Source organism: Zootoca vivipara, chromosome Z1, assembly GCF_965207765.1.
Source record: "Zootoca vivipara chromosome Z1, rZooViv2.hap1.1, whole genome shotgun sequence".
NCBI lineage: Eukaryota > Metazoa > Chordata > Lepidosauria > Squamata > Lacertidae > Zootoca > Zootoca vivipara.
Window position 1 is genome coordinate 73,718,751 of NC_142583.1, and position 16,430 is coordinate 73,735,180.

Consider the following 16,430-nt stretch of genomic DNA (forward strand, 5'->3'; position numbering starts at 1 on the left):
GGAGAAACGAGGTGAGAGGAGTCAGCAGGAGCCTTCCGAGGGGGGGGGGACGCTTCGCTGAGCGCAACTCTGAAGGAGTAACTGGAAACAATTTAGTCTCGTCGAGGGACCTCCAGCCTCCGCCAGATCGGCAGCTCTGGGCAAAAGTCCAGGATCCCACATAATGGGAAACAGCAGCAACTGATAAGCAAAAGTGATCATGCTAATGATGATAGGAACAAAAGGGGAAGGCTTGGAGAGCTACTGCTCTGGCAGGCTCCAGCTCCTGGGAGCGATGGTGGAAGCCTCACGCTCTTCAGCTTCCACACCAAGACGCTGATGGATGCCGGCAGGCAGGGGCATAGCAAGGGGGTGCGTAGGGGGTGGTCCGTCCCGGGTGCCACCCTGGAGGGGGGGTGACACTCGCCGTGCCCCCTGCAACTCCCAAGCTGAGCCCCGTCGCCCGGTAAAAACCCTCGCTCAGCGGCTGGCTGCTCGCTCACTTGCTTGGCGCACGCTTTGCTTCTTCCTGCTGCCCCAACAGGAAAAAGCAAAGCGTGCTACGGAGCAGGTTGCCAGTGGAATCCCAGCGCTGGAGCGGCACTGCCACCAAACCGCTCCGTAGCGCGCATGCACGCTATGGAGCGGGTTGCCGCTCCGGGTGTCCGAACGGCTTCCTATGCCGCTGCTGGCAGGCAGGCCCAAAATGGACCATGAGAATGAGTAGAATGGGATTCAGAAGGTCCCTGTATGGAGAGATGTGAGGACTCCATCTTGGGAAATCAGCTGGAGGAGACCAGGGCTTCTCAACTTGGCGCCCTCCAGATGTTGCCCAATCACAACTCCCATCAGTCCCACCCAGCCAAAAATGTTTAGAGGAAGAGACGGCACGGTGGAAGCTTATGAAAGGATGTCTGGAGAAAGAGGATAGAGAAAAGTTTTTCTCCCTCTCTCCTAATTTTAGAATTCAGGGACATCCCAGGAAGCTCCATCTTGATCCAGGACCAATAAAAAGAAAACTTCTCCAGGCAGAGCCATGTTAATCTATGGAACTTGCTTCCGCTGGAGACAGCGATGGCTACCAACTTAGATGGCTTTAAAAGTAGATTAGACAAATGTATGGAGGAGAGCCTAGCAGATGCCTCAATGGGAAACCAGCAAGCAGGATTCAAGCGCAAGAGCCCCCTTCCCTCCTGTGGTTTTCTGCAATTGGTATTCAGAAGCACTTCTGCCTCTGATAGTGGCCAGGAGCCACTGATAGCCCTCTCCTCTGTGAATTTGTCTAACCCTCTTTTAAAGCCGTCTAGCTTGGTGGCCATCGCTGACTCCTGGGGCAGTGAGTTCCAGAGTTGAACAGTGCGTTGAGTGAGGAAGCGCTTTCTTCCTCTTCTTCTACCTCTCTTTCAAATTGGAACCAGTGAAGGTGGTGAGGGTCCTGTGTGAGTGTCTGGAGGTGGGTGGTGGCTAACAGATTGAGGTTGAATCCTGACAAGACAGAAGTACTGTTTTGGGGAGACAGGGGTGAGCGGGTTTGGGGGACTCACTGGTCCTGAATGGGGTCACTGTGCCCCTAAAGGACCAGGTGTGCAGCCTGGGGGGTCATTTTGGACTCACAGCTGTCCATGGAGGCGCAGGTCAATTCTGTGTCCAGGGCAGCTGTCTATCAGCTCCATCTGGTACGCAGGATGAGACCCTCCCTGCTCGCAGACTGTCTCACCAGAGTGGTGCATGCTCTCGTTATCTTCCGCTTGGACTACTGCAATGCGCTCTACGTGGGGCTACCTTTGAAGGTGACCCGGAAACTGCAACTAATCCAGAATGCGGCAGCTAGACTGGTGACTGGGAGTGGCCACCGAGACCATATAACACCGGTCCTCAAAGACCTACATTGGCTCCCAGTACGTTTCTGAGCACAATTCAAAGTGTTGGTGCTGACTTTTAAAGCCCTAAACGGCCTTGGCCCAGTATACCTAAAGGAGCATCTCCCCGCTCCCCACCGTTCAGCCCGGACACTGAGGTCCAGCGCTGAGGGCCTTCTGCTGGTTCCCTCCCTGCGAGAAGTGAGGTTACAGGGCCTTCTTGATAGTGGCGCCTGCCCTGTGGAACACCCTCCCATCAGATGTCAAGGAAATAAACATAAGACATCTGAAGGCAGCCCTGTTTAGGGAAGTTTTTAATGTTTGAGGTATTATTGTATTTTTAATATCCTGTTGGAAGCCTCCCAGAGTGGCTGGGGAGGCCCAACCAGATGGGTGGGGCATAAATAATAAATTATTATTATTATTATTATTATTATTATTATTATTATTTGATCTGCTCTGAACCTTCCAGCATTCAGCTTTGTTGGATGTTATGAGAGAAGGAGCAAAACGTCAATGAAGGAGACTCTGCCGCATTCCGAGAGAGTGTGCTCCACTTTAAAATGTCAGGCTTGGTTTCTTAAGATTAAGATATCTTTATTGTCATTGTCCCCTTGCGGGAACAACGAAATTACTCGGTTGCTACATCCACTCAGATAAAGCATTCCGCATAATCCAAAATTACAAAACCTAATTAAAAACAGTAAATATAATACAAATAGCAAGTAAAATAAGATGACTTCAAAGTCCAGGCTTTCCATTTAAGGCCAGAATCGCTCTAGAGAAGAAACTGTTCCTGAGACGGCTCGTTCTTGCCTGCATAGTTCTATATCTCCGTCCCGATGGCAGGAGCTCAAAGAAATGGTGACCAGGGTGCGTTGGATCTCTTGATATATCTAGTGCTTTTCTATGGCACCTGGTGGTGTAAATTTGTTCTAAGGTGAAGAGTGAGCAGCCAATAATGCTCTCTGCTGTTTTAATAATTCTACACAGCCCTGCTCTTTCCTGAGAAGTACAGCTTCCGTACCACACACATAAACCGTACGTGAGCACGCTCTGTATGGCACAGTGATAGAAGGCAAGCAGCAGCTTTTGTGGAAGATGGCTTTTCCTTAAAATTCTCAATGCCTAGAAATCTAAACGTTGTTACCCTCTCCACACAAATTCTGTTAATCAAAAGTGGCTGGACCTTGTTCTTCTGTCTCCTAAAGTCCACCACAAGCTCCTTTGTTTTCTTTGTATTTATGAGCAAGTTATTAACTCTGCACCACTCTGTCAGCCGAGGTTTGATTGTCTTTGCTGCCCTTCTCTCCACACCTTCCAGCTTGTCAACATCCTTCTTGAATTGTGGTGTCCAGAACTGGACATAGCACTCCAGGTGTGGCCTGACCATGGCAGCATAGAGTGGGACGATGACTTCCCTTGTCCTGGACACTAGACTTCCATATTCACATTTGTTGCTCTGGCCCCTGGCATTTGGCCCTTAGGAGGACTTCCCAGAAGAGAATGTGGCCCTTGGATTGAAAAGGTCCCCCCCCCACCCCAAATCAACAGTTGCAGAACCACTAGGAAAGAATCATACCATGCCTTTCCTGTATGGGGCATTTGACCTCATTCTTTGATGAGAAGGAGGCCCCGCTCCCAGACGTGGCAGAGATAATGCTCCCGGATCCTGGAGTCTTTCTCGGGCTCTCCTATCAATGGGCCTGATATGTGGGACTGCTCCCAAGGGGCCAAGTTTGGGGTGACTTCATCTGTTATCCTTAGAGCTGCACAGCTTGCTACAACTGGGTTTGGCTCTCTGATCTCCTTCCCTGTTCGCGATTAGAACTATTTTCTTTAGCAAAGACTTCAGTGGTCATTGTGGGTTCATTTTTCTTACCCTTTAATCGAAGTTACTTGATGAATGCATGCAGTAATCTCTTCCTTGAGTTCCTGGACATAAATCACTCGCTAACGAGAATTTGTGGCACGAGAACAGAGGAGCCCACAAGGCAATGATGGAATCGGCCAGTGGGGACGTGTTGTGTTTTGTGTGTGTGTGTGTGTGTGTGTGTGTGTGTGTGTGTGTGTGTGTGTTTCTACAGGGGCTTTGGGGATCAGGCTGGGCCAGTTCCACACTGATAACTCACAACGTAACAAAAAATGTCGGGTTGCCCTTTTCCACTCACACACCCCAGCCTTCTTTCTTTCTTTTTTTGTCTCAGAAATTGTAGGGTAATGATTAGTCCATATGCACAAGATAGGAAACAAATTGTTTCCATTTTAGATTGTGCTGGTGGTATAGGTAGGAGGGTCATTGATATAGAACTTGCTCCCCAACACTCTCCTTGTGGGCCGCGGGTGGATGAAATGGACATTTTGACATCTTCCACAGTTTTTGGTTTAGAGAAAAGGCAGGTCAGAGGTGGCGTGACAGATGTTTGCAAAATTATGTCTGGCATAGAGAAAGCAGATAGAGACGCGTTCTTCTCCCTCTTCCCTTACAGTAGAACTTGCGGGCATCCAGGGAAGCTGAATGTTAGGAGATTCAGGACAGATAAAAGAAAGTCCTTCTTCACTCAGCATAAAGTCAAACTGTGGAACTGCCTCTCACAGGAGGCAGTGATGGCCACCGACTGGGATGGCTTAAAAGACAAGTAGACAGATTCATGGAGTAGGAGAGGGCTATTTATGGATGGCTACAAGCTATGAATCCAAAGCCGGAATTAAGATTGCCGGAAGAAATATCAACAACCTCAGATATGCAGATGACACAACCTTGATGGCAGAAAGTGAGGAGGAATTAAAGAACCTTTTAATGAGGGTGAAAGAGGAGAGTGCAAAATATGGTCTGAAGCTCAACATCAAAAAAACCAAGATCATGGCCACTGGTCCCATCACCTCCTGGCAAATAGAAGGGGACAACATGGAGGCAGTGAGAGATTTTACTTTCCTGGGCTCCTTGATCACTGCAGATGGTGACAGCAGTCACGAAATTAAAAGACGCCTGCTTCTTGGGAGAAAAGCAATGACAAACCTAGACAGCATCTTAAAAAGCAGAGACATCACCTTGCCGACAAAGGTCTGTATAGTTAAAGCTATGGTTTTCCCAGTAGTGATGTATGGAAGTGAGAGCTGGACCATAAAGAAGGCTGATCGCCAAAGACTGGATGCTTTTGAATTATGGTGCTGGAGGAGACTCTTGAGAGTCCCATGGACTGCAAGAAGATCAAACCTATCCATTCTGCTCCCTGGAAGGACAGATCGTGAAGCTGAGGCTCCAATACTTTGGCCACCTCATGAGAAGAGAAGAATCCTTGGAAAAGACCCTGATGTTGGGAAAGATGGAGGGCACACGGAGAAGGGGACGACAGAGGACGAGATGGTTGGACACTGTTCTTGAAGCTACGAACATGAGTTTGACCAAACTGCAGGAGGCAGTGCAGGACAGGAGTGCCTGGAGTGCTCTGGTCCATGGGGTCATGAAGAGTCGGACACAACTAAACGACTAAACAACAACAACAACAACACAAGTTTTGATGCCTCTGCTCTGCCTCCACAACTGCAGTGCCTCTGAACACTAGTTGCTAGAAACCACAGGAGGGGAGAGGGCTCTTGTGCTCAGCTCCTGCTTGTGGGCTTCCTACTGAGGCATCTGGTTGACACTGTGGGACTAGACGAGTCCCCCTTCTCTTGTTTTTATGAAGCCTCAAAGATGCTTTCCTCAGACCCACCAAATTCCAACCAAAGCAAAGCTCTGACTTTCACATTTCTTTAGGAGGGAACTTGGATGGTGTGACTGTATGCATGCTTTTCCAGTGGATATTTACACCATGCTCCTTGGGCCTTACTCACTGGGTAGCATGCAGAGGGTTGCAGAATTGAGGTGTATATATGTGAGTCTTATGGTGCCTATAACCTGGTGCAGAACATGACCGCTTATACATATATATTTGGTGTGGAGAACATGGTCAAGGGAGAGCTTTTCCATCCAAAGAAGCTGAATTTTGGAAGGTTCAAGAGAGGCAAAACAAAGCACTCCTTTGCACAGTGCATCAACTATGGAGCTCACGCCCTCAACTGGACAAACTCATGGACGATGAGTTATCAGCGTGGAACTGGCCCAGCCTGATCCCCAAAGCCCCTGTAGAAACACACACACACACACACACACATACAATGGCTTTTGCACTACAGCACTGACCTTTATTGAGTTTCTAACCTTTGGGGAACTGAGAGCAAATTGTGTGTGTGTGTGTGTGATTTTCAGAACTAGTTACAGGTAGGTAGCCGTGTTGGTCTGGGTCGAAGCAAAATAAAAAAAATCCTTCAGTAGCACCTTAAAGACCAACTAAGTTTTTATTTTGGTATGAGCTTTCGTGTGCATGCACACTGTGTATCTGACGAAGTGTGCATGCACACGAAAGCTCATACCAAAATAAAAACTTAGTTGGTCTTTAAGGTGCTACTGAAGGAATTTTTTTATTTTGTTTCAGAACTAGTGTGTGTTTTGGTGTTTCCTTTTGCTCCTTTGGTGTGTGCGTCTCTAAAGGCAAACTTCATCTCCAGTTGTCCTGCCTGAATCAAGACTACACAAAGCAAACTTTCAAGAACTACTGAATCGGTTTGGCACACAGCCAGGTCTTGACTCCTGAAATATGGCTGTCCAGGGGACCATAGAGTTGGAAGGGCCTCCTTGATCCCCTCATCCATCCCCAGCCAGAGGAAGGATGGACACTCTATTTCTCCGGCATTCCTGGGCTGCCATTCTAAGGATGGAGGTTCCTTATTTATCTTATCCGTTTAGAAGACTTTAGAAATCATTCTATGATTCTATGACTTGTATCTTGCTTTTCTTGCAGGGAGGCAAAGTGGGCTAGAATAAATACTGTAATTAAGGCTGCAGTCCTACATAGCTAATTACATGGGAGTAAGTGACATATAGTGATCTATGGAAGTAAGAGCTGGACCATAAAGAAGGCTGATCGCCGAAGAATGGATGCTTTTGAATTATGGTGCTGGAGGAGACTCTTGAGAGTCCCATGGACTGCAAGAAGCTCAAACCTATCCATTCTGAAGGAAATCAGCCCTGAGTGCTCACTGGAAGGACAGATCCTGAAGCTGAGACTCCAATACTTTGGCCACCTCATGAGAAGAGAAGACTCCCTGGAAAAGACCCTGATGTTGGGAAAGATGGAGGGCACTAGGAGAAGGGGATGACAGAGGACGAGATGGTTGGACAGTGTTCTCGAAGCTACCAACATGAGTTTGACCAAACTGCGGAGGCAGTGCAAGACAGGAGTGCCTGGCGTGCTATGGTCCATGGGGTCACGAAGAGTCAGACACGGCTAAACGACTAAAAAACAACAAAATGACATTGAACTCAGTGCAATTCACATCTGAAGCAGACAAATTTAGGATTCTTCTGTATGTGGAATTTGCGGTGTAAATAGAGACTTTGAAGCTCCTTTTTTGTCAGTACCTCTCACATATAGAGAATTATATATAGGGACTTAGCTACATCAGTTGCCTCCAACCTGATGGCCCTCAAGATGATAGTGCTCTGTCTCCACAGTTGGAGGCAGAAATGCTTCTGAAGACCAGCTGCTGGAAACCACAGGAGGGGAGAATTGCTCTTGTGCTCAGATCCTGCTTGTGGGTTTCCCATTGGGGCATCAGGTCGGCCACTGTGAGAACAGGATGCTGGACTAGGTGGGCCATTGCCTGATCATAGATCATAGAATCATAGAATCATAGAGTTGGAAGAGACCACAAGGGCCATCCAGTCCAACCCCCTGCCAAGCAGGAAACACCATCAAAGCATTCTTGACAGATGGCTGTCAAGCCTCCGCTTAAAGACCTCCAAAGAAGGAGACTCCACCACACTCCTTGGTAGCAAATTCCACTGCCGAACAGCTCTTACTGTCAGGAAGTTCTTCCTAATGTTTAGGTGGAATCTTCTTTCTTGAAGTTTGAATCCATTGCTCTGTGTCCGCTTCTCTGGGGCAGCAGAAAACAACCTCCCTCCCTCCTCCATATGACATCCTTTCATATATTTGAACATGGCTATCATATCACCCCTTAACCTTCTCTTCTCCAGGCTAAACATACCCAGCTCCCTAAGCCGTTCCTCATAAGGCATCGTTTCCAGGCCTTTGACCATTTTGGTTGCCCTCTTCTGGACACGTTCCAGCTTGTCAGTATCCTTCTTGAACTGTGGTGCCCAGAACTGGACACGGTGCTCCAGGTGAGGTCTGACCAGAGCAGAATACAGTGGTACTATTACTTCCCTTGATCTATATGCTATACTCCTATTGATGCAGCCCAGAATTGCATTGGCTTTTTTAGCTGCTGCATCACACTGCTGACTCATGTCAAGTCTGTGGTCTACCAAGACTCCTAGGTCCTTTTCACATGTACTGCTCTCAAGCCAGGTGTCACCCATCCTGTATTTGTGCCTTTCATTTTTTTTTTGCCCAAGTGTTGTACCTTACATTTCTCCTTGTTAAAATTCATCTTGTTTGCTAAGATCAGGCATGTTCTTCGCAGGTTCCTCAGTTCTTAAGATTTTTGTCTGGCTAGGACTGATGGGCGTTGTAGACCAGGTTGAGGAGAGCTGGTCAGCCTCTGTTGATTCCTCAAGATGGAGTCCTTACCTTTCTCCATATGGTGACCCATCACTTGGTCCAGCCTCCAGCAGGAGGCCCTTCCACCCTGTTCCTCATTTCCCATGCTTTTAATGAATGACCACAATGCCTATTAGGAGCATCGCGAGTAATATTATTTCCAATGCTATCACAGTCAACACACTATATCACAAGAGCCAGTCTGGCATAGTGGTCAGCATGCTGACCTGGGTTCTGGGCACCACAGTTCAAGAAGGATACTGAGATGAGTATAGCATCTAGATCAAGGGAAGTAATAGTACCACTGTATTCTGCTCTGGTCAGACCTCACCTGGAGTATTGTGTCCAGTTCTGGGCACCACAGTTCAAGAAGGATACTGACAAGCTGGAACGTGTCCAGAAGAGGGCAACCAAAATGGTCAACGGCCTGGAAACAATGCCTTATGAGGAACGGCTTAAGGAGCTGGGTATGTTTAGCCTGGAGAAGAGAAGGTTAAGGGGTGATATGATAGCCATGTTCAAATATATAAAAGGATGTCATGTAGAGGAGGGAGAAAGGTTGTTTTCTGCTGCTCCAGAGAAGCGGACACGGAGCAATGGATTCAAGCTACAAGAAAGAAGCTTCCACCTCAACATTAGGAAGAACTTCCTGACAGTAAGAGCTGTTCGGCAGTGGAATTTGCTGCCAAGGAGTGTGGTGGAGTCTCCTTCTTTGAAGGTCTTTAAGCAGAGGCTTGACAGGCATATGTCAAGAATGCTTTCATAGAATCATGGAATCATAGAGTTGGAAGAGACCACAAGGGCCATCCCGTTCAACCCCCTGCCAAGCAGGAAACACCATCAAAGCATTCTTGACATATGGCTTTGATGGTGTTTCCTGCTCGGCAGGGGGTTGGACTGGATGGCCCTTGTGGTCTCTTCCAACTCTAGGATTCTTTGATTTTATTCTATGATTCTATGACCCAGGAGACTAGGACTTGGCCACGAAGCTCACTGGGTGTGACTCTCCGACTAACCCACCTCTCAGGGTTGTTGTGGGAATTAAATGAGTAGGGAGAACCTCAAGCTCCTTGGGGGGGGGAAGGTGGGATAGAAATAAATAAATAACATTTTATAGTCTCTACTGTGTCTGCCAAGGGACTCTCCCCCCTGGTTGAAAACAAGTGCATGACCCTTTCTGAACTTCTGACAGTTCCAGCTGTTTTTGCTTTTGTGCAGAATTTATTTGGTGACGAAGAGGTTCTTTTCTGAAGAGACGAGGAGCCTGTGGTCCTCCAGATGTTCTTGGACTCCAGTTCCCATCAGCGCCAGCCAGAATGGTTGGTGGTCAGAGATGATGGGCGCTGGCGTATAGCCACATCTGCTCCCCACCCTTGATTTCTGGCTTCGCTCATCTTCTTCCACACAAAACCTGGCTCTTATCTACCCCCCCCCTCCCCGCACTGAGGTCCCTTGCTCTCACTTCCCTCTTCCTCCTCCTTTCTCCCTCCGGTTCCCTTGCATGCTTGTATTTCGCAATTTACAAATGGAGTGCGAGCCTGAATCCCCCCCCCAGATTTATAGACTTTTGAAGAGAACATTTGTTCCATTCCTACCCATGTGTGTTTCATTATAAAACAAGTTCAGCAACCAAATCATGAAAAGGAGAGGCAGAAAAAAAAATCCATTCAATGAAAACTTGGGCCTAAGATCCTGAAGATTTACTTGTAAGTAAATCGGTTTGCACTTCAGACCTAGATGGGACTGGGGACTTGATCCTTCTACTGCTTGGCGCTTGGTGGAGCTCTCCCACCGCCAACCCCTGGAGTCCTCCTTCCATTTCCTGTTCCTCTCCTTCTACATCCTGAATCATTCGCTCTCGGTGGTTTGGTGCCAAGGAGAGCAACAGTGCAGGGCAGCAAGTAAATAGTTTGGAAGTTTGCGGTGAAAGAGAAGGCCATATTTATTGTGGAGGGCTCAAACAAAAAAATGTGTCAAAAGGCAGAGCGGGTTCCCACACAAGTGTTCCTTGCTTGTCCACGGAGGACCATGATTAGAAACATACAAGTTGGACGCAGCAGCTCAGAATCTTGGAGAAGTTCCTTTGACGGATGTTCTGGCAAGCGAGAATTGCTTGGCATGGTCCTGGCAGAGCTTCCAAAGGTTCAGGAAATGATGTTGAACAGAAAAACGCCATGGAGGATAATCCTCCGCCAAGGGAGGGGCGAGGGCGCCAAGCACGGCTGGAAAGGACTTCCGCTGTGAGACAAAAGCTTGGAAAGGAATGGGAAATTGCTACAGTTCTGAAAAATATTGATGGGGGGCGTATGCATTGACCCCAGGATGCATTTAGGACCCCAGGTTGGTGTTTTGGAAAGGAAGGAAGAAAGGAAGGAGGGAAGGAAGGAAGGAAGGAAGGGAAGGGAAGGAAGGAGGAAAGAAGTATGAATTGGCTCATAGGGTTCAAATCCACTTTATTCCCCACTCCCATTCACTATTGGGACATTTTTTAAAAAGTGCTATAACGTTTTCCCTCTTTTTAGCAGAAATGGATAAAATTTGCAGGCAGTGTAGCATCTCCAGAGTAGATAGAGCCTGCCAAATTGTAAGCATCCTTCCTTCCTTCCTTCCTTCCTTCCTTCCTTCCTTCCTTCCTTCCTTCCTTCCTTCCTTCCTTCCTTCCTTCCTTCCTTCCTGGTTTAATTTAATCCCACTTTTTTTTTTCTCCAAGGAGCATCAGGCTGCATACACGGTTCTTTCCCTCCACATTTAATCTGCACAGTGACCCTGTGAGGTAGGCTAAGCTCAGAGGCAGTGACTGCCCCCCCCCGGTCACACCCAGGGAGCTTCATGTCTGAAGTGAAGAATGTATATTTAAAAGCTGGTTTTAAATCTGCTAAATAAAGAAGCATGTTCCGCAAATATGTTTGCTCAGAAGCAAATCCCTTTCAGTAGGGCTTGCAACCAAATAACTGTGCAAAACAAAACAATATTATTATTATTATTATTATTATTATTATTATTATTATTATTTCTTATACCCGGCCTATCTGACTAGTTTACCCTAGCCACTTTGGGCAGCTTCCAACAAAAATGCAGCAACAAGAACAAGAAGCAGAAAAACACAACAGCAACACTGGGGACAGCAGCAGCAACAACAACATCTAACATTAAAAGCTTCCCAAAACAGGGCTGCCTTCAGAAGTCTACCAAAAATTATATAGTTGTTTAATTCTTTGACATCTGCCAGGAGGTCAGTCCACAGAGCGGGTGTGACTACCGAATTGTGTGGTTTCTGACAGTTTGTACAGTTGGCTTTGTATAGTTCCTTCCATTGCCATTCCTATTGCTTTTACTTTCTGTTCTGAGCCACTTAACAAAGTGGGTGGAGTGACTCCCCAATGAAGAACGGTCGCAGCATTTGGGATTTCTTGATTTAGAAAAAAGGTGAGTAAGTGGGGGGGGCGACAGAAGTTTATAAGAATTATGCACGGCGTAGAGAAAGTGGATAGAAAAAACGTTTTCCTTCCTCTCTTGTAACACTGGAACTTGTGGCCATCCCACAAAGCTGAACGTTGGAAGATTCAGGACAGAAACTCTCTTCACGCAGTGCAGAGAGTTAATCTATGGAACTCCTTCCCACAGGAGGCAGGGATGGCCACCAACTGGGATGGCTTTAAAAGAGGAGTAGACAAATTCATGAAGGAGGAGAGGGCTCTCGATGGCTCCAAGTCAGGATGGCTATGCTCTGCTGCCATGGTCAGAGGCAGAAATACTTCTGAATGCCAGTTGCTGGAAACCAGAGGAGGGGCGAAGACTCTGGTGTTCAAATCTTGCTTGTGGGCTTCCTACACGGCAGGCATCTGATGAGCTGCTAGGAGAACAGGATGTTGGACTAGACGGGCCATTGGCCCGATCCAACAGGCTCTTTTTATGTTCTTATGAGATTGGAGCATGGAACAAAACAACAACAACAACAACAACAACAACAACAACAACAACAACAACAACGTTTGTCATTGGTATGAGCTTTCATGTGCATGCACATTTCTTCAGATGAAGTGTGCATGCACACGAAAGCTCATACCAATGACAAACATAGTCGGTCTCTAAGGTGCTACTGGAAGGATTTTGTTTGTTTGTTTCGACTACAGCAGACCAACACGGCTACCTACCTGTAATGACAACAACAATAAAATTTATTATTTTCACCCCGCCCATCTGGCTGGGTTTTCCCAGCCACTCTGGGCGGCTCTCAACAGAATATTAAAAACACATGATAACATATCAACCATTAAAAACTTCCCTGTACAGGGCTGCCTTCAGATGTCTTCTAAAAGTCAGATACAGTGGACCCTTCGGATACGAACTCAATTCGTTCCAGGGGTCTGTACGCACCCCAAAAATTATGTAAATAAAAGTGCGCTTCTGTGCATGCGCACGGCGTCTGCGCACGCGTGTGAGGTGAAACCCAAAAGTATAGACTTCTGGGGTTGCCGTGGCCGTAACCCGAAGATTTCGTATCCAGAGGGATATGTAAGTAGACTGTAGTTGTTTATTGCCTTGACATCTGATGGGAGGGCGTTCCACAGGGCAGGCGCCACCAACGAGAAAGCCCTCTGCCTGGTTCCCTGCAACTTGGCTTCTCGCAATGAGGGAACTGCCAGAAGGCCCTCGGTACTGGACCTCAGTGTCTGGGCAGAACGATGGGGGTGGAGACGCTCCTTCAGGGTTTACAAAGGGTTAAAGCCCCTCATGCCCCCCCCTATGTAGATCAAGGGGTCCATCCTGTTAATTTGTGTGGAATCTCTGAATCATGCGCTCCATATGAACATGCAGATAGCAGTTTATTCATCTTTTCCAAGAATTGCAGTGCTACAAGGGGGCTGAAGGGGTCATCTAGCTCAACCCCCTGTCATTCTTCCACCGCTTCTCAGGCTCGGTCTTTCTCTCCATCTTCACACACATCCTTTCCTAGTTTGCTCTCTCTTCTCATTGCACAGCCTACATTTTTATTCCAGAAGCAAACCATCTTTGGCCACCGACTCACTTTATTCGTTTATTTTATTCGTAACAATGTTTTATATAGCACTGTGTCATAAAAACAAAAACAAATATCACAGCAGTTTGCAAGAACATAGAAATGTAAAACCAGACAGTAAAACCATTAAACTTATAAAGTAAGTTTAAAGCTAGAATAAATAAATAAATACATCAGTGGACCATTGTAGAAGGATGTCTTCTGCATTGCCTGCAAAGGCTTGGAAGAATTGAAACATTTCCAGCAGGGATTTGAAAGTTGACACAGAAGGCGCCTCCTGCTGAATCTCCAGTGGCAGAGAGTTCTACAGGACTGGCCCATTGACACTAAAGACTTGGTTTCTCATTGTCACCAAATGAATTTCACCAACTCCAGGAATGACCAAAGAAGTTCCTGCAGATGAGCTCAGTTCGGGGAATCCCTGAGGTATCCTGAACCTACGATTACATTGTTCAGGGCTTTGCTTTTTTAAAATAAAAAAAATTATTGGGTTTTTGGTCATTTTATACATATAAAACATAACCATTTCAAACATTAAAATACAAGGTTTTTTTAAAAAAACCTTTGGACCTCCTTCCCTCCCTCCTTGAGTTCCATATTTAAGATTTAAGTTTACTGCATCTTTTACCCTTATCCATCTGTTCAATAACCATAACTATCATAAATAATTCCACATTACACGTGTCATTACATCCCTGCCAAAATTTTTAACTGTTTACAGTGGTCTTTTAAATAAATTACAAATTTATTCCAGTCTTTAGAAAATACTTGATCTTCCTGGTTTCGGATCTTCCCCGTCAGTTTCGCCATCTCCGCATACTCCATCAGTTTTGTCTGCCATTCTTCTTCTGTTGGTGCTTCCCCTTCCTTCCATCCCTGGGCTAGTAACATTCTCGCTGCGTCGTTGTATACATAAAAACTCTTTTATCTTCTCTTGGTGCTCTTCACCTATTATACCTAGTAGGAAGGCTTCTGGCTGTTTAACAAATGTATTTTAAAACATTTTCTTTAGTGCCTTATATATCATTTCCCAGAAAGCCTTTACCAATGTACATGTCCACCACAGATGGTAAAAAGTTTATATTTTATAATATATAAATTATATAATTATATAAATTTATATAATATATAAAATATAAACTTTATATTTCCAATCCAATTTTGAACTTGTCTTGAACATTTTAGCAATTTTACTCATTGTTAGATACCACCGATAACCCTTTTCATATAGTTTCCTTTCAACGAACAGCATGCGGTAAACTTTATATCTTCTTTCTATAACTCTTCCCAAGATGAAAGCTGGATTTTATACCCAAAATCTCTAGCCCAATGTATCATCACTGCCTCGACTTCTTCATCTTTTGTATGCCATTCTAAAAGTCATTTGTACATTTTTGACGACACTTTGCAGATTAATTCAAGGTACCTGAGCCTGCCTCGGTAGCAGCTGGGTAGTCAATGTCCCTCTTTAATCCTGACCGCAGCCTTCTGCTCCAGAGTAGCCCAGCTGACCTCTTCTCCTTTGACATCCCTGAGCCTGGTTTTTCTCCAAACAGAAGGGGATATTTTTTGGCCCCAAAGAGACCCGAGCTCTGAGCGGGAAAAAGTGTAGCCAGAGGTTTGTTTAGAAGACAAGCGGGTGAGTCACTTTGCAGTTATTTTGCTGGTTTACAGTACGCTATGAAAAATAGGCCTTGTGTTTAAATTAGGCAAGCCCATTGTGTATTTTTTTAAAAATGGCTTGCGTGCGCGAGGGCTGCAATTAAGGCCCCGGGGAGAGCAGCAAACTGACAGGAGCGGATGTGCGGACCCGGGGCAGGGAGGGTCAGAGGGATGTCAGCGCACGGAGGGTGCTGGGAACCCGGGAAGCCATCTGAGGGCTCTCCCAGGGGAGATGCGCCAAGGCGGGAGCCTACCGAAGCACTTGACTCAAGGGCTTTTCCAAGTGGCTCCTTTGCTGCTGGTGGGGTGCCTGCGGTTTAGCAACCCCAGTTCCCCCCTCCTTCTCCCCATCAGAGCAGCAGGCAGGGGCAGAGCAAGGTGGGGGTCGTGGGGGCGGTCCATCCCGGGTGTCGTCTCTGAGGGGTGTGTGTGACATTTGGTGCACCAGTTGGCCGTGACTCCTGCCTACTCCAAGACGGCGTGGGATGGGGGAGAGCTTTGCCAGCTGCCTTTCCCCCTTCTCCCTTCGTTTTGACAGCCCAGCTGTAGAAGGCATGTAGGCAGGCAAGGAGAATCATAGAATCACAGAGTTGGAAGAGACCACAAGGGCCATCCAGTCCAACCCCCTGCCAAGCAGGAAACACCATCAAAGCATTCCTGACATATGCCTGTCAAGCCTCTGCTTAAAGACCTCCAAAGAAGGAGACTCCACCACACACCTTGGGAGCAAATTCCACTGCCGAACAGCTCTTACTGTCAGGAAGTTCTTCCTAATGTTTAGGTGGAATCTTCTTTCTTGTAGTTTGAATCCATTGCTCTGTTTCCACTTCTCTGGAGCAGCAGAAAACAATCTTTCTCCCTCCTCCATATGACATCCTTTCATATATTTGAACATGGCTATCATATCACCCCTTAACCTTCTCTTCTCCAGGCTAAACATACCCAGTTCCTCATAAGGCATCGTTTCCAGGCCTTTGACCATTTTGGTTGCCCTCTTCTGGACACGTTCCAGCTTGTCAGTATCCTTCTTGAACTGTGGTGCCCAGAACTGGACACAGTACTCCAGGTGAGGTCTGACCAGAGCAGAATACAGTGGTACTATTACTTCCCTTGATCTAGATGCTATACTCCTATTGATGCAGCCCAGAATTGCATTGGCTTTTTTAGCTGCTGCATCACACTGCTGACTCATGTCAAGTTTGTGGTCTACCAAGACTCCTAGATCCTTTTCACATGTACTGCTCTCAAGCCAGGTGTCTCCCATCCTGTATTTGTGCCTTTCATTTTTTTGGCCCAAGTGAA